At 47.3% G+C, this 18007-nt stretch overlaps 1 long non-coding RNA gene across 1 annotated transcript; it reads right to left on the bottom strand.

The window, feature by feature from the left end:
- Positions 1-233: 233 nt before the first annotated feature.
- Positions 234-13928, bottom strand: LOC135057767 (uncharacterized). Its single transcript, XR_010244352.1, has 3 exons — positions 13591-13928; positions 9874-9927; positions 234-664 (listed from the first exon to the last, which is right to left on the bottom strand). It is a non-coding gene; the product is annotated as an uncharacterized LOC135057767 (long non-coding RNA).
- Positions 13929-18007: the final 4079 nt, after the last annotated feature.

The raw sequence follows: 18007 nt of genomic DNA on the forward strand, positions 1-18007 counted from the left end.
ACAGTTTACTGTTCCCAACTGTAGTCCACGTGGATCGTAAAGTATGAAAAAGTTAAAAAAATGTGAAAAACTCATGTCGACCTTTTGTCATGTCAACCTAGAGTCCCTGTCGACCTACTTACTGTCGACCAATAGTTGTCGACCTAGAGACCGGATCCCGATCAATTATACCTTTTTAGAGTCCTATCAGAGCTGCATTCTGCTTCCGTGTGATCTCTGTCTTTGTGTAAAACTTCCTAAACAGCTATAGAATTGGATAAAGCCATAAGACTATAGATTCCTCTTTCCATGGTCTTCTCTACAATGGATTGATACCAGGCTCCAGCTGCTGCAGGCTGCTTCCTTCCTTGAGTGCTTTGCAGTGGACTGATACTAGATTTACGGCTGTTGCGGGCTTCTCCTCTCCTAACATTTCATTCACTCTTCACTTCAATGTATGTATTTATTGTCCTCTACACTCTGGGGAAAGATTCTACCTTTACACTGCATCTTTCCGGTAGTTTGCTTTTGGAGATACAGAAGATAGAATAAACTCTTTTATGCCCAATGCACAATCTTCTATTCCCAGCTACAGACGATTTGTGTGAGTATTGTGAAAGTCCACTCCAAGTGTTTTGTATTTCCATGCAGGTTATAGTTAATAGTTATGCTTTCTATTATATGCCTAGATGGGAATAAGAAAGTAGTTTAAGTCGAGAGGAAAATCAACAGGAAAAGACACCTTGAAATAGGCCCCTTGGTGCAAAATATTGAATAGTATATTGGAATAAATAAGGGACGGTCTTTAAATAAAAAAAAAAATAGGATTTTAATACCTACCGGTAAATCCTTTTCTCCTAGTCCGTAGAGGATGCTGGGGACTCCAAAAGGACCATGGGGTTACACGGGATCCGCAGGAGACATGGGCACACTATAAGACTTTTACTGGGTGTGAACTGGCTCCTCCCTCTATGCCCCTCCTCCAGACCTCAGTTATAGGAACTGTGCCCAGGGGAGACGGACATTTCGAGGAAAAGGATTTATTTTTTTGGTTGTTAAACTAAGGGTGAGATACATACCAGCTCACACCACAAACACACCATACAACTGAATTAGCAGGAATACCAGATAACAGTATGAACGGAAAAAACAGCAACAAGCTGAACATAACCAATACACAACCGTCGTCTAACCGAAAACAACAACCAACAATACAACTGCAAGTAACAGTACGCACTGGGATGGCCGCCCAGCATCCTCTACGGACTAGGAGAAAAGGATTTACCGGTGGGTATTAAAATTCTATTGTCTCTTACGTCCTAGTGGATGCTGGGGACTCCAAAAGGACCATGGGGTCTATACCAAAGCTCCAGACCGGGCGGGAGAGTGCGGACGACTCTGCAGCACCGATTGAGCAAACATGAGGTCCTCCTCAGCCAGGGTATCAAACTTGTAGAACTTAGCAAAAGTGTTTGAACCCGACCACGTAGCTGCTCGGCAAAGCTGAAGTGCCGAGACCCCTCGGGCAGCCGCCCAAGATGAGCCCACCCTTACTGGTAGAATGGGCCTTTACTGACTTTGGCAACGGCAATCCAGCCGAAGAATGAGCGTGCTGAATCGTATTACAAATCCAGCGTGCAATAGTCTGCTTGGAAGCAGGATTTCCAATCTTGTTGGAAGCATACAGGACAAACAGAGCCTCCGTTTTACTAACAAGATCCGTTCTGGCGACATAAATTTTTAAAGCTCTTACGACATCAAGAGATTTTGGCACTGCCACAGCATCCGTAGCCACAGGTACCACAATAGGTTGATTTATGTGAAACGAAGAAACCCCCTTCGGCAGAAATTGTTGACGGGTCCTCAATTCTGCTCTATCCACATGAAAAATCAAATATGGGCTCTTGTGAGACAAAGCCGCCAATTCTGACACTCGTCTGGCAGACGCCAAGGCCAAAAGCATGACCACTTTCCAACTGAACTTTAACTCAACCTTACGCAAAGGTTCAAACCAGTGAGACATAAGAAACTGTAACACCACTTCAAGATCCCACGGTGCCACGGGTGGCACAAACGGAGGATGGATATGCAGCACTCCCTTCACGAAAGTCTGAACCTCAGGAAGGGCGGCCAATTCTTTTTGAAAGAAAATAGATAAAGCCGAAATCTGCACTTTGATGGAACCCAATTTCAGGCCTGCATCCACACCTGCCTGCAAAAAATGGAGGAAACGACCCAAGTGAAACTCCTCTGCAGGAGCTGTTTTGGTTTCACACCACAACACATATTTTCTCCAAATACGGTGATAATGCTTCGCCGTGACCTCCTTTCTAGCCTTAAGGAGAGTGGGGATGACTTCCCCGGGAATACCTTTACTAGCTAGGATTTGGCTTCAACCTCCACGCCGTCAAACGCAGCCGCGGTAAGTCCGGAAATACCCATGGCCCCTGCAGTAACAGGTCCTATCTGAGAGGAAGCAGCCAAGGATCTTCTATGAGCAATTCCTGAAGATCCGGATACCAGGCCCTCCGTGGCCAATCTGGAACGACGAGTATTGCTTGAACCCTTGTTCGTCTTATGATCCTCAACACTCTTGGAATGAGAGGAAGTGGAGGGAACACATACACCGACTGAAACACCCACAGAGTTACCAGGGCGTCCACTGCACTGGCCTGGGGGTCCCTTGACCTGGAACAATACCTCGGAAGCTTCTTGTTGAGGCGAGACGCCATCATGTCTATTTGAGGAATTTCCCAACGCCTTGTCACTTCTGCAAATACCTCTTGATGAAGGGCCCATTCTCCTGGATGGAGATCGTGTCTGCTGAGGAAGTCTGCTTCCCAGTTGTCCACGCCCGGAAGAAAGACTGCTGACAGAGCACTCACATGCTGTTCCGCCCAGCGGAGAACTCTTGTGGCCTCCGCCATTGCCGCTCTGCTCTTTGTTCCGCCCTGGCGGTTTACGTACGCCACCGCTGTTATGTTGTCCGACTGAATCAGGACAGGTAGACCTTGAAGAAGGTTTTTCGCTGCAGAAGGCCGTTGTAAATGGCTCTCAACTCCAGAACATTGATGTGGAGACAAGATTCCTGGAAACTTCTTCCTTGTGTGACTCACCCCAGCCTCGGAGACTTGCATCTGTGGTCAGCGGGACCCAATCCTGGATTCCGAACCTGCGTCCCTCTAGAAGGTGAGAACTTTGCAGCCACCACAGGAGAGAAATTCTGGTCCTGGAAGATAGACTTATTTTCCGGTGCATGTGCAGGTGAGACCCGGACCATTTGTTCAGCAGGTTCCACTGAAACACCCGGGCATGAAACCTGCCAAACTGAATGGCTTCGTAAGCCGCAACCATCTTCCCTAGCACTCGAGTGCATTGATGAATCGACACTCTTGCCGGTTTCAGAATCTCCTTGACCATGGTCTGGATTTCCAGAGCTTTTTCTGCCGGAAGAAACAAACACTCTCTGTAGTTCCGTGTCTAGGATCATGCCCAAGAAGGGCAGCCGAGTTGTCGGGATCAACTGAGACTTTGGCAAATTTAGAATCCAACCATGATGTTGCAGAACCGTCAGTGAGAGTTCCACATTTCTTAACAACTGCTCTTTTGATCTCGCCTTTATCAGGAGATCGTCCAAGTACGGGATAATTGTGACACCCTGCTTGCATAGGAGTACCATCATTTCCGCCATCACCTTGGTGAAGACCCTCGGGGCCGTGGAAAGCCCAAACGGCAACGTCTGAAATTGGTAATGACAATCCTGCACCGCAAATCTCAGGAAGGCCTGATGAGGAGGATATATCGGGACGTGTAAGTAGGCATCTTTTATGTCGACTGACGCCATAAAATCCCCCCCTTCTAGGCTGGAGATCACAGCTCGAAGAGATTCCATCTTGAACTTGAAAGTTGTCAAGTACGGACTGAGGGATTTTAGGTATCCCCCCCTTCTAGGCTGGAGATCACAGCTCGGAGAGATTCCATCTTGAACTTGAAAGTTGTCAAGTACGGACTGAGGGATTTTAGGTTCAGGATTGGTCTGACCGAGCCGTCCGGCTTTGGCATGACAGAGAGGCTCGAATAGAACCCTTCCCCCCGTTGGGATGGAGGAACCGGGACAATGACCCTCTGTTGACACAGCTTTTGTATCGCAGCATTTACTACTTCTCTTTCTGGAATAGAAACTGGCAAGGCTGATTTGAAAAAGCGGCGGGGAGGGGGGGGGGGGCATCTCCTGAAACTCCAGTTTGTACCCTTGGGACACTATGTCTAAGACCCAAGAATCTAGGCCCGATTGAAACCAGACCTGACTGAAGATTCGGAGACGGCCCCCCACCGCCACGGACTCCCGTAGGGGAGCCCCAGCATCATGCGGTGGACTTGGCAGAGGCGGGGGAGGACTTTTGGTCCTGGGCGCCAGACACAGCAGGCGACCTCTTTCCCCTTCCTCTACCTTTTGAAGCGAGGAAGGACGAGCCCCTTCCTTTTTTGTATTTATTAGGCCGAAAGGACTGCATCTGATAATGGGGCAGCTTTTTCTGTTGTGCGGGAACATAAGGAAGAAAAGATGACTTACCCGCAGTAGCGGTAGACACCAGGTAAGCAAGGCCGTCACCAAACAAGACACTACCTTTAAAAGGGAGAGCTTCCATAGCTTTCTTGGAGTTGGCATCAGCATTCCATCGATGAATCCACAGCGCCCTCCTGGCCGAGACCGCCATGGCATTGGTCCTTGATCCCAAGAGGGCAATATCCCTCGCCGCATCCTTTAGGTAAGCTGCAGCGTCCCTGATATAACCAAGAGTCAAAAGAATGTTATCCTTATCAAGGGTATCCATGTCAGATGCCAAATTATCAGCCCACTTAGCAATAGCACTACTCACCCACGCCGACGCCACGGCAGGCCTGAGGAGTGCACCAGTAGTGACGAAAATGGCCTTCAATGTCGTTTCCTGCTTGCGATCCGCCGGATCCTTGAGGGCAGCCGTGTCAGGAGACGGAAGCGCCACCTTTCTGGACAGTCGGGACAGAGCCTTGTCCACATTGGGAGACGACTCCCATTTCTCCCTGTCGTCAGAGGGGAAAGGATATGCCATAAAAATTCTCTTGGGAATCTGCCACCTTTTGTCAGGCGACTCCCAAGCCTTTTCACAAAGAGCGTTCAGTTCATGAGAGGGGGGAAATGTCACCTCAGGCTTTTTTCCCTTATACAAACAAACCCTCGTATCTGGAACAGCAGGCACTTCAGAAATATGTAAAACATCTTTAATAGCCACAATCATGTACTGAATACTCTTAACCAATTTCGGATGTAAACTGGCCTCACTATAGTCGACACTGGAATCAGAGTCTGTGTCGGTATCCGTATCTGCCATCTGGGTAAATGAACGTTTTTGTGACCCTGAGGGGGCCTGTACCTGAGACAAAGCATCCTCCATGGATTTTCTCCACGTTTGTGTCTGAGAATCAGATTTATATAGCCTCTTAGACAATAACGCCACATTTGCATTCAATGTACTCAACATATTCACCCAATCAGCAGTCGGCTGTGCCGACAGAGTCACTCCCAAATCCTTCTCCGCGCCCCCAATAACTTCCTCCGGGGAGGAACACTCAGCCTCAGACATGTCGACACGCGGTACTGACACACCAACACTCTCACTGGCCAAAGGGGACAAACCCACAGGGAAGCCTGTAGAGAGAACACAGAGGGAGTATGCCAGCTCACACCCCAGCGCCCATATACTACTAAATAAATAATATATGATGTCTGTGCTGTAAATATATATAGCACCAATTGCCTGTGTGCCCCCCCCCCCCCCCCCCCCCGTTTTGCTCCCTGTACTTGTAAGGAGAGTGGAGGTCCGGGCCAGCATCTCTGCATGCACTGAAGTAGAGAAAATGGCGCTGGTAAGCTGTGCGGCTAAGCCCCGACCCTTCCCGGGGTGCTATAGTCCCGCTAAAATTTAAAATATTATACTGGCGGGGGTACATACACAGTGCCCAGGCACCCCTAATATGTATATTTGCCAGTGGAAAAAAAGGCTCCAGTAACCTGCTGCCCAGGGCGCTCCCCCCCAGCGCCCTGCACCCTGCGAGTGCCGTTGGTGTGTGGAAGCATGGAGCGCAGCGCGACCGCTGCGCTGTACCTCCGTTACTGAAGTCTTCTGCCGTGTGAAGTCTTCTGTTCTTCTAATACTCACCCGGCTTCTTTCTTTTGGCTTCTGGGGGTATTTCCAAGTTGATCGCAGCATCAAATTTGTTAGCAGTTGGTCGAAACCATTTGCACTGCAGGGGAGGCAGATATAACATGTGCAGAGAGAGTTAGATTTGGGTGGGGTGTGTTCAATCTGCAATCTAAATTGCAGTGTAAAAATAAAGCAGCCAGTATTTACCCTACACAGAAACAAAATAACCCACCCAGATCTAACTCTCTCTGCAAATGTTATATCTGCCCCCCCCCTCCCTGCAGTGCACATGGTTTTGCCCAATTGCTAACAAACTTGCTGCTGCGATCAACTCAGAATTACCCTCTCTGTGAGGGGGGTGACGGCGCGGGTCCGGGAACAAGCAGCTAGGCGCACCAAGTAATCGAACCCTCTGGAGCTAATGGTGTTTAGTAGCCTAAGAAGCAGAGCCCTTAACTCAGAAGAAGTAGGTCTGACTTCTCTCCCCTCAGTCCCACGATGTAGGGAGCCTGTAGCCAGCAGGTCTCCCTGAAAATAAAAAAGCCTAACATAAAGTCTTTCCAGAGAAACTCAGTAGAGCTCCCCTAGTGTGTGTCCAGTCTCTCCTGGGCACAGAATCTAACTGAGGTCTGGAGGAGGGGCATAGAGGGAGGAGCCAGTTCACACCCAGTAAAAGTCTTATAGTGTGCCCATGTCTCCTGCGGATCCCGTCTATACCCCATGGTCCTTTTGGAGTCCCCAGCATTCTCTAGGACGTAAGATAAATATATATATACATATATATATATATATATATATATTAATTTTGCCTGTAAGAGTACTATATGCAAAATGCCACACCACTGCAATCAGATTTTCCCATTGCCCAGAATAAGTTTTGACATTACAGCATTTTGTTTAAATATGGGTTCAATGTATGATTTTATGTAGAGTTAGCATTTCTGAGTCACAGCTAAGTTCAGGAGTTTGATTATAACCATGGTAACGTGTGTGGAGTTTGTATGTTCTCTCTTTGCTTCCCTCTGGGTGATTTATTTGCCATCACTGTCCATAAAAATATGGGTAGGTTAACCAGCTGTTGACAAAATACACCCTAGTGTTGTTTGTGTGTGGAGGGACTGCTGGGAGTGTTTAAATATTCAGCTGTGTAATATTGCTAAGCTATATAAATAGGAGTCCTAGTTCACCATAAAGAAAAAAAGCAGTCTGCACTACCCCAATGATTAGATATACTGCATCAGTTTCTGAGAAAGGGACCTACATTACAAGCTAGCTGATAGTATTTGGGGGTGTGGTTCGTTTTATCGACAGTGTCTAGGTCGACAGGTCTAAAGGTCGACATGAGGATTTTTTTTTTTTTTTGTCGTTTTCTTCGTAAAGTGACCGGGATCCCAAATGAGTGCACCGCGTTCGCTCGCCATGCTTCGGGCATGGTGCCTTCACTTCGCTCGGCACACTTTACTGTTCCAATCGTAGTCCACATGGATCGTTAAGTATGAAAAAATCCCCCCCAAAAAATATAAAGTGAAAAACTCATGTCGACCTTTAGACCTGTCGACCTAGCACATGTCGACCTAGAAACCCTGTCGACCTTCCATCCATGTCGACCTAGTGACTGTCGACCTATAGTGGTCGACCTAAACATTGTCGACCTAGACACTGTCGATCTTCAGACCGGATCCCAGTATTTGGTCCGGAACAGTTCCACATACATACAGTATGTATGGCTTATAGGTAATGATGTAGCTCTAGTTTCTGTGGCCCAGAACATTTACTATGTTTACTACAGTGCTGCTGGTGCTGTATTACTTTACCGCATAGCCTTTACCAATTTATTTTAATTTATTGTCATTTTTTCGGCCTATTAGGAATGTCTCCTGCTATTCCTAATTACCTTCCACTTCGTAAAACAAACAAAAAAAAACCCTCAAACTGTGCTCCCCATTTTCCTCTTTCAGACCATGGACAATACAGAAGATTCTCATTGGCTGCCAGGCTTACACTGCTTTATGATGGACTATAATGCACTATAATGTCATGGGATAGGTCAGGGGCTGGGGGAGATTTTTTCTATTACATTACACAATAACAGTCAATGCAAAACTCATAGAAAAGGATGCAGAAAGCATAAAACAATGACTTAAAAAGAAGCATAGAGAAGGACAACATGCAGACAATTATGTTACCACTAATGGCACAGACTTGCACAGCAAATGTCAGTCAGACATGATAAATATTGCTCACACCATTTTACCAAATTAAATAAGTCACAGGTAAACGTTTGATACTACAACTGCTAGCAAGGAAAACAAAGGAATGATCATAATCCTTCTGAAGGAAAGGAAACGAGTGACAGCTACTGTATAAACACTAAAAGCACCAGTTATGATGTCGCTACAGTCACCATAAGGCTGTATAATTCTTATATTATTAAATTATATTTCAAATATTCAGTGCACATGTCTAAGTGCCCACATATATCTAGCCATCAATTATTTTTTTGTTCGCAACTCTGTATAGCAAATTATATGAATTTAAATTGTATCTGCCCCCCCCCCCCCCCCCCCCCCAGCTTCCATGCTGTTTATTAGTTTGCTCTACTAGATAGTGATGTGGGTCTGTGAGCCTGATGGCTTGTCATGCTTCAATAAAAAGACATTTAAAATCAAAAATAAAATACATACTTTGGAGGTTCTGAAACAAGATGGACATTTGCAACCAAACCATCTCAGAGATCAGCATCTTTACATGTGTCTCATTCCCAAATAAAATATTGCCTTGTGTGACAAAGACCAAACAGGGTTTATGATACTGAGAATATTCCATGTGTAACATAAAAGGGTAGAAATATTGGAAATGCTGTTATTAAGAGGATCATTTCAAATCAGCCGGCATATGCAGACAGGATAATAGTCAAGTACAACAGCATGTTAGTTTTACTATCTGAAATGCAAAGAATTAGGAATCTTTACAAAATGTGTGCTTTTAATTTGTAACTATTTAAATTATAGTCAGTATCTACCTATTCTAATATTTTTGATTTGCAGCAATATAAAAATATAGGGTTCATATATATGAGCGCCCAGAAACGCTATTTAAAAGTGTAGACGTCAATTTGCAATTGTCCTTGCTTTAACAAAGCATGTTGCCTATAGCGTAGGGTACGATGTTAATTAATGAGTGTTCCCGCAGAACTTCATTACATTGTGATGAGACAACACTGACATGAGAACTGAAGTGAAGCAAAGTAATCTCTTCCCAGAAAGTATATGTATACGGTCCATTCACTTACATTATTTTGTGGACTATCAGCATTAAAGTGAGTATTATACACTTTAAGAACAAGCATTAACCACTTAACTGACGACTTTTCCTTCAAAACCGTTCATAACATATATTTTTTTCATTTAATATAGTTTAAAATATAAAAAAATTATATTATGCACATCTGCAGAACAGATCTCCTCGACAAAAAATGTTGGACAGCTGGGTCGCATGTGACCTGACCATGCCAGTTAAGTGGTTAAACACTTAAATGTAACACTAGTATGTATGACTTCTTACAGTCAGTCAGAGCTAAATAAATGGCATATTACACATATACATTATACAATCCATTGGATTGAATTCTACCAGAAGCTTGAATTATTAGTAGTTATCCAAACACATAATGTTACTGTCATATTAAAAGAAATCTGAGGGCACTCACTGGGTGTTTTCATCTGTAATAAGAAGGTAGCAGGGACAGGCGTTGGGTTTGAGGCTGGTAGAGAGTAATTTAAAGAAACATTGATAAAAACAAAAACAAAAAAACACTTGAATGGGTATTTGTTACTTAAAGTTCTAGGTAAAAAATAAATAAACCCCCAATGAACAACCCTTAGAAACTATATTATACATACATTACATATATATTTCTTCTTATACACATACATACATGTACCACAATATATGCATGCCTGGAAAATGTTGGAATAATGTTGAATTATATGTCACAATGGCTTTGTAAAGAATACAGCCAACGAAGTGTTGCTAATGCATGTATATTTTGCAGACTTTAAGGTGGGGTGCCCTCCCCACTTTATATACAATATACTCATGCACACATACATGAACAGAAGATAGACAGGGTAGCAGACTGAGTCAATGGGGGGAAGGAACAGGGAGCTTTAACAGTCTGTCTGCAGCCCAGTTTTGTTCTATGACACTTTCATTGTTCCCCATACATCTCAGTGACTGACAAGCCAACAATCCCCCAATAGAAGAGGTGCCAGCTGTCAGCCCAGGTCGGGAGGTGCTGGTGACAGCCTTGTCACAGCTTCAGATGTTGCTTTGGTTTCATAGAGACCATAAATGATCAACATGAGAACTGAGCACAAGCCAGAGATATACAAGTCATATACCAGGGGACCAATAAACTGACACTGAAAACAGTGGAATAAAAGACCAGTCAGGATATAGGGGCTTTCAACCAACCAAGAGAAGTGTAAGAACACAGTGAACACACTAGAAGTGACAACGGAGCAGTGTGGATTTTAAAGAGGAAATAAACGTTGTGGAATTCATATGCAATAACAACAGCAAAATTACTTCAATAATGCCCCAATCGAGAGACTGTGGCCCAGATGTAATAGGCTCTGCTTTGTTGGTCCTGACAAGATTTCAGCAAAATAGCCGCTAGATTTAAAGTGACAATTAATTTGAAGGAAAAATCAGGTTGTTATTGCCTTAAAATGAATTGCCGCTTTAAATCTAGTGTATTTATCTCCAGATTTACTCTGGAACCAACAAATCAGAGCCTATTACATTTATATATATGATTCAGTGCATATAATTGCCATTGTTTATTGACAGATTAATTATATCAGTATTTATCCTTCATATTCCACTAACACTATATAGCACAAAATAAAAAAGTAATTCAACATACCCAATTATAAAGCAATTTATAAATACTGAATAAAATATAATATATCCAGAAAATGTCGAAATGTCGCGTGGAAGTGTTGATAGCCAATAGAAAAAGTTTTTTTGTTTTTTTGTACAAGTGAGCCATTTGAGGTCGACTGACTCCAAAGATTCAAAAGGAGGATGTTGCAGAGCTCAGAGAACCAAGAGTAAATCCCAGGACTCAACTTAAGGCGCAAACGGGGGTTGGATGTGGAGGACCCCCTGGAGGAATCTTGTACAGCAGGGATTGTAGCTAAATGTCTCTGGAAAATATACAGAAAGCGCAGAAACCTGAACCTTCAGGGAGGACAGCTGAAGGCTTACATCCAGAGGCGTAACTAGGGTTTTCGGAGCCCAGGGCAAGATGGAAAATGGCGCCCCCCCCCCCCCCCCCCCAAAAAAAAAAAAAGAAAAGAAAAAACACACAAAAAGAAGCATGTGCGCGTGCCGAAAAAAATGGGCGTGGTCACGCTCTAGAAGGGGTGTGGCCACGCTCCAGAAGGGGTGTGGCCACTGAAAATGGCCCACAGTGCCAGTTACATTGCCCCACAGTGCCGGATACATGCCCCACAGTGACAGTTACATTGCCCCACAGTGCCGGATACATGCCCTACAGTGCCGGATACATTGCCCCACAGTGCCGGATACATTGCCCCACAGTGCCAGATACATTGCCCCACAGTGCCAGATACATGCCCCACTCAGTGCCAGTTACATTGCCCCACAGTGCCAGTTACATTGCCCCACAGTGCCAGTTACATTGCCCCACAGTGCCGGATACATTGCCCCACAGTGCCGGATACATTGCCCCACAGTGCCAGATACATGCCCCACTCAGTGCCAGTTACATTGCCCCACAGTGCCAGTTACATTGCCCCACAGTGCCGGATACATGCCCCACAGTGCCGGATACATTGCCCCACAGTGCCAGATACATGCCCAACAGTGCCAGATACATGCCCCACTCAGTGCCAGTTACATTGCCCCACAGTGCCAGATACATGCCCAACAGTGCCAGATACATGCCCCACTCAGTGCCAGTTACATTGCCCCACAGTGCCAGTTACATTGCCCCACAGTGCCGGATACATGCCCCACAGTGCCGGATACATGCCCCACAGTGCCGGATACATTGCCCCACAGTGCCGGATACATTGCCCCACAGTGCCGGATACATTGCCCCACAGTGCCGGATACATTGCCCCACAGTGCCAGATACATTGCCCCACAGTGCCAGATACATGCCCCACTCAGTGCCAGTTACATTGCCCCACAGTGCCGGATACATGCCCCACAGTGCCAGTTACATGCCCCACAGTGCAAGATACATTGCCCCACAGTGCAAGAAACATTGCCCCACAGTGCCAGTTACATTGCCCCACAGTGCCAGTTACATTGCCCACAGTGCCAGATACATTGCTGCCACAGTGCCAGTTACAATGCCCCACAGTGCCAGTTACATTGCCCCACAGTGCCAGTTACATTGCCCCACAGTGCCAGTTACAGTGCCCAACTGTGCCAGATACATTGCCCCACTGTGCCAGATACATGCCCCACTCAGTGCCAGATACATGTGCCAGTTATATTGCCCCACAGTGCCAGTTACATTGCCCCACTGTGCCAGATACATGCCCCACTCAGTACCAGTTACATTGCCCCACAGTGCCAGTTACATTGCCCCACAGTGCCAGATACATGCCCCACAGTGCCGGATGCATTGCCCCACAGTGCCAGATACATGCCCCACAGTGCCAGTTACATTGCCCCACATTGCCAGTTACATGCCCCACAGTGCCAGATACATGCCCCACAGTGCCAGATACATGCCCCACAGTGCCAGACCCCACTCAGTGCCAGTTACATGCCGCATTTGGTGCCAGATACATGCTCCACTGTGCCGCCCCGGCACCGGCCTCACACCATCACTGAGTTGAGAAAGAATACCGCCCGCCCCTGCCGCCGGTTTACTTCCACCGCTACCACCATGGTGAGTGATCACCAACAGTGGCTAGCGAGTTGTCCCCGGTCAGCAGCGAGAGATGATGAGGGACTGCTCGGTGGCGGCGGCGGCGCCGTAACCTTGGAGGGCAGAGCTCCGGCGGCGCCGTGACCATGGAGGGCAGAGCTCCGGCGGTGGTGTTCGCATGGGGCGAGCGGGGCCGTGCAGGTGCCGGTGGCGCCCCCCTCTGCTGGGGCTGCCACGGCGCCCAGGGCACGCACCCTGCTCGCCCCATGCTAGTTACGCCTCTGCCCACAGTGCCGGATACATTGCCCCACAGTGCCGGATACATTGCCCCACAGTGCCAGTTACATGCCCCACAGTGCCAGTTACATGCCCCACAGTGCCAGATACATGCCCCACAGTGCCAGTTACATGCCCCACAGTGCCAGGCCCCACTCAGTGCCAGTTACATGCCGCATTTGGTGCCAGATACATGCTCCACTGTGCCCCCCCCCCCCCCCCCCGGTTACGCACCGGCCGCTTGTTGTAGACACTCCACATATACTGGAGTATGGGTGAGCCGGGGAGGCAGCGGGAGGAGCCACAGTAGGAGCTGAGAGCAGCGGCTGCGGAGGACCGGAGGTGTAATGTTCAGGTCACATGCGCGGCTTCCGGCCTCACACCATCACTGAGTTGAAAAAGAATACCGCCCGCCCCTGCCGCCGGCTTACTTCCGCCGCTACCACCATGGTGAGTGATCACCAACAGTGGCTAGCGAGTTGTCCCCGGTCAGCAGCGAGTGCTGATGAGGGACTGCTCGGCGGCGGCGGCGCCGTGACCATGGAGGGCAGAGCTCCGGCGGTGGTGTTCGCATGGGGCGAGCGGGCCGTGCAGGTGCCGGTGGCGCCCCCCTCTGCTGGGGCTGCCACGGCGCCCAGGGCACGCACCCTGCTCGCCCCATGCTAGTTACGCCTCTGCTTACATCTAAACCTGATGTCAGGAAAGACAATATTTTTGCTACTTGAAAAATATCTGGGCTAAGCTTTTGCCGAGTACACCAGTAATAGGTTCTCCAAACTTTTAAGTACAGTGTCTCAGTGTCTGAAAATCCCCTGGCTCTCAGGAGGGCTGTCACAACAATCACCCTGTCAAAGTCAGATGCTCTAGGTCTGGGTTTAGACACAGTCCTCAGGAGAGGAGGTCCGGCCTGATCAGAAACTGACACAGAGTCGCAATTGATAGGTGTGTGAGATCGGTATACCACGCCCTGCAAGGCCATGCTGGTGCTACCAATATGAAGGTGCCGCCATCTGGCTTCTGTTGCGTATCACCTGGGGCAGAAGGGATATCGAGGGAAGAGATACATCAGCGGAAAGGTCCAAGGAACCGAGAGGGCATCCACATGGAATGCCTTTGGATCCTCTGGAACAGTAGCAGAGAAGTTTGTGGCCATCAGGTTTATGAATGGGTGACCCTAACTATCCACCAGTTGATTGAAAATCTCCTGGTGAAGGAACCATTCCCCGGGGTGGACGTCCTGACAGCTGAGATAATTGGCCTCCCAGTTGTGCTCCGGTGGGAGGTAAACTGCTGGCAGGGATGGAAGAAACCATTCCTTCCACCTTTGGGTTCTCCTGACCTCCTCTACTGCCTGGTGGTTCCTTGTACCACCTTGACGATATATATGAAGGTGATGGCTGTTTCATTGTTGGAATGGTTCTTGGCAGGAATCCCCTGGAGATGTGGGTGTACCTGATAGGGAGCCTTGTACATCACCCAAAGTTCCTGAATGTTGAGTGGAAGACAAGATTCAGTGTCCGACCAACAACCCTGAAAGTCGCCTCCTGAGTGACTGCCCCTTAGGCAGTCACTCTTGTCCACGTATGACTACTGAAGCCACAGAACTTCTGTCCAAGTAGAAGACTCGAGAATGGAACTGAGTGAACACCATCATGTTGAAAGTGGAAACCATCTTCTCTTAAGACGCGCATGCATTGATGCACAGATATACTCCATAAGTGCAGCAGGGATTTGGAGCAACACCTGTAACGATGTAATCTTTTCCCTGGGAATAAAAATGCATTGTAGCCGGGGGATCCAAAGACTCCCAGGTGCATCAGGCACTGAGTTGGGGTCAAGCTTGACTTGCACCAACTGATGAGCACCCGTGTACTTGAAGCAACTGAACTGTCTGTTCCTGCAGAGTGACCTCCAACTGGGAGTCATAAAGCAGTCGCCATCACAGACATCACTTTGGTGAAAACTTGAGGAGCTGTCCGAAGGGTTAGGCCCGAAACTGCCAGTAGTCAGAGAGAACCGCAAATTGTAGAAATTGTTCATGTTCCAACAAAATTGGGACAAGCAGGTAATCATCTTTGATGTCCAGGGACTGCAAAATGGACTGAAGTTATTCCATTTTGAACTATGGCACTCGCAGGTAAACATTTTGAAATTTTAAATTGAGAATTGATCAGAAAGAACAGTCTGGTTTTCCGACGAGGAATAGAATCTGGCACTCCTTTGATGTAGCGGGACATGGGAAATAACTACCGAATCCAGAAGGGACGGAACACACTCCAGACAGCGATCCCGCTACAGAAGTATATCGAGGTAGACCGGTTGTGACAAAACGACTGAGTGTAGGCTCTTTGAAGGTAAGAACACAGCCCCGACTCACCACAATCCGAACCCAAGAATCTGATGTTTTCTTCCACCGTTACTCGCAGAATTGATGACGGCCTTCCAATCTGGGAGTGGGAGTACGACCTGTCATGTGGCCAGCTTGTGAGCGTATTTGGGAGATGGCTTGGTAGCCACCCATTGCTGCTTTCCACCACAGGAGAAAGCATGACCCCGAAAGGAAGGTTGGATCCTTGGATGCCCTTGAGAACAATAGGACAGCAGTGGGCCAGCAGGAATGCCGACTTAAGAGGTAGCCATTGGAGTGATGAACTTATCTAGCTCAGGGCCATAAAGGATCTCACCATTGAAAGGTAGAGATTCCAAGGCCTTTTTTGACTCAATGTCAGCTCTCCAAGCGCAAAACCAGAGGGCTCTCGTGGCTGCCACTGTCGAAATTAGTGTTGAAAGGATACTGGAGTCCAAAGATGCCTCCCCCTGATAGGCAGCTGACACTGTAGATAGCATTTCCCTTTTGGTGAACAAGCCTATGGGAGAAATGCACATCCAATGACTGTCACAACTGAGGGCTGAGGCTGACCTGGGGAAGCCTCAGATGTAGGGGCTGACATGTAGGTGAACCGGGGAGGTAGTATTGGGTTCCTTGACATACAGGAGCTCTAGTACCAGTTGCCCGAAGGCGTGACCACAACAACGAAGTTGTAAAAGGTAAAGTCAGTTTTATTGAACACACAGCTTAATACACCTTGAATATGCAAAACGTCACAGAAGATGTGCAGTGGTAAATTACAGTACAGTTCCCAGAAGCGCAGGATAATTAGTGCTGTGGCTTGCAGAACAGAATATTACTTGCCGGAACTGGTGATGGTAAGTCCATATGCCACAGCTAACCGCTGAGGAGAGGTATGAACTGGTACTGCCCAGCAGATGGTGTACCGAGGCTGGATCAACAGATGCACAGAAGTAGATGGTACTTGGTAATTGCGGAGAGTACCGGATGGAACCGGTATGAATGAAAGGTGTGCAGAACTAACCACTGTAGATTTTACAGTCCGATGGTGAGCATCGATGGACGCTGTGGTTCAATTGTAGAATGGTCACTGATGTAGGCGATATAGGAATACCGCTGATGACCTTGAAATAAACTGAAGACACTGTGGAGCACCTCTAGCAGAATACCAGCGACTCAGGAGCACTGTGGAAAGCTGGTAGGCCGTGGTAAGCACGCTGTGGAGTATGGAGAGCGGTGCTGCAGAAAGGAGGAGTTGAAAACGATACCAGGACACCGCTGGAGGCTGGTAGCGAAGCAGGACCAACGCTGGAAGCCGGTGTCTGATCGTGGAGAGTAATCAGGAGCAATGCTAGAATACTGCAGAAGTCAGGCTGCACCGCAGGATGGAAACAGGTGCGGGTCTGGAGCTGAATCTCAGGACCTGGAATACCTGGAGAAACAAGCAGTAGAATCCACAAGTAGGAGAGACGTGTATAGGTTAGACAACCAAAGCACTGACGATTATCCAGCCCAGGAGCAGGATATTTATACCAGCTGGGAAGCAGGCATTGGCTGGATTATTAGGCAGAGTCCAGAGTGCAGCGGATAGGTTGTGAAATGACATGTGATGAGGAAAAACATGGCTGCGCCCATGTTTGCATTTGGAGGGAAAGTCTGTTTGTATATTCCATGTGATAAACAGCAGTAATGGCGGCAGAGGCCGCGGAGGGCAGGAGACGCCATTCTTTAAAACAGTGCAACTAAACTGAAAGGCTGCCATGACAGCGCTGCGGGATCACAGGGAAGAGACTTGAGGTAATGATATACAGCGCGCTGCACGCAGACAGCGCAGATGGAATCCCATTTTGGAACGCTGGGCCAGTCTCGGGAGACACTTGGAAGGTAAATAATCGTGTCCAATAACCCGGATCGTGACAATGACCATCTACCTGCAATGACTACCTACAATGACCTACCATATGCATGAGGACTTTTGGTCTTAGCACACGAGAACAAATCCTCAGACACCCACACACTGAAAAGTATCATACTTAATATATATTGTGTTGGATACTAAGTCACAGAGAATAACTGCATTTTAAATACAATCCTGTACTGTGACCAATGTGGACTTCATAGTGATCATTTATGTTCTTGAGATTACATTTGGACATATTAATATTAGTTTAACAGTGGTAACAGAATATTACATTGCTTATTTTACCTCACTGTGTTCAGTGCTTTCCAACTATCACTCTAACCTTGAAAAAACTGGCATATTTGTTTTGCTTTAATAGTGTTTTATATACTAACTGCCAG

Source organism: Pseudophryne corroboree, chromosome 3, assembly GCF_028390025.1.
Source record: "Pseudophryne corroboree isolate aPseCor3 chromosome 3, aPseCor3.hap2, whole genome shotgun sequence".
NCBI lineage: Eukaryota > Metazoa > Chordata > Amphibia > Anura > Myobatrachidae > Pseudophryne > Pseudophryne corroboree.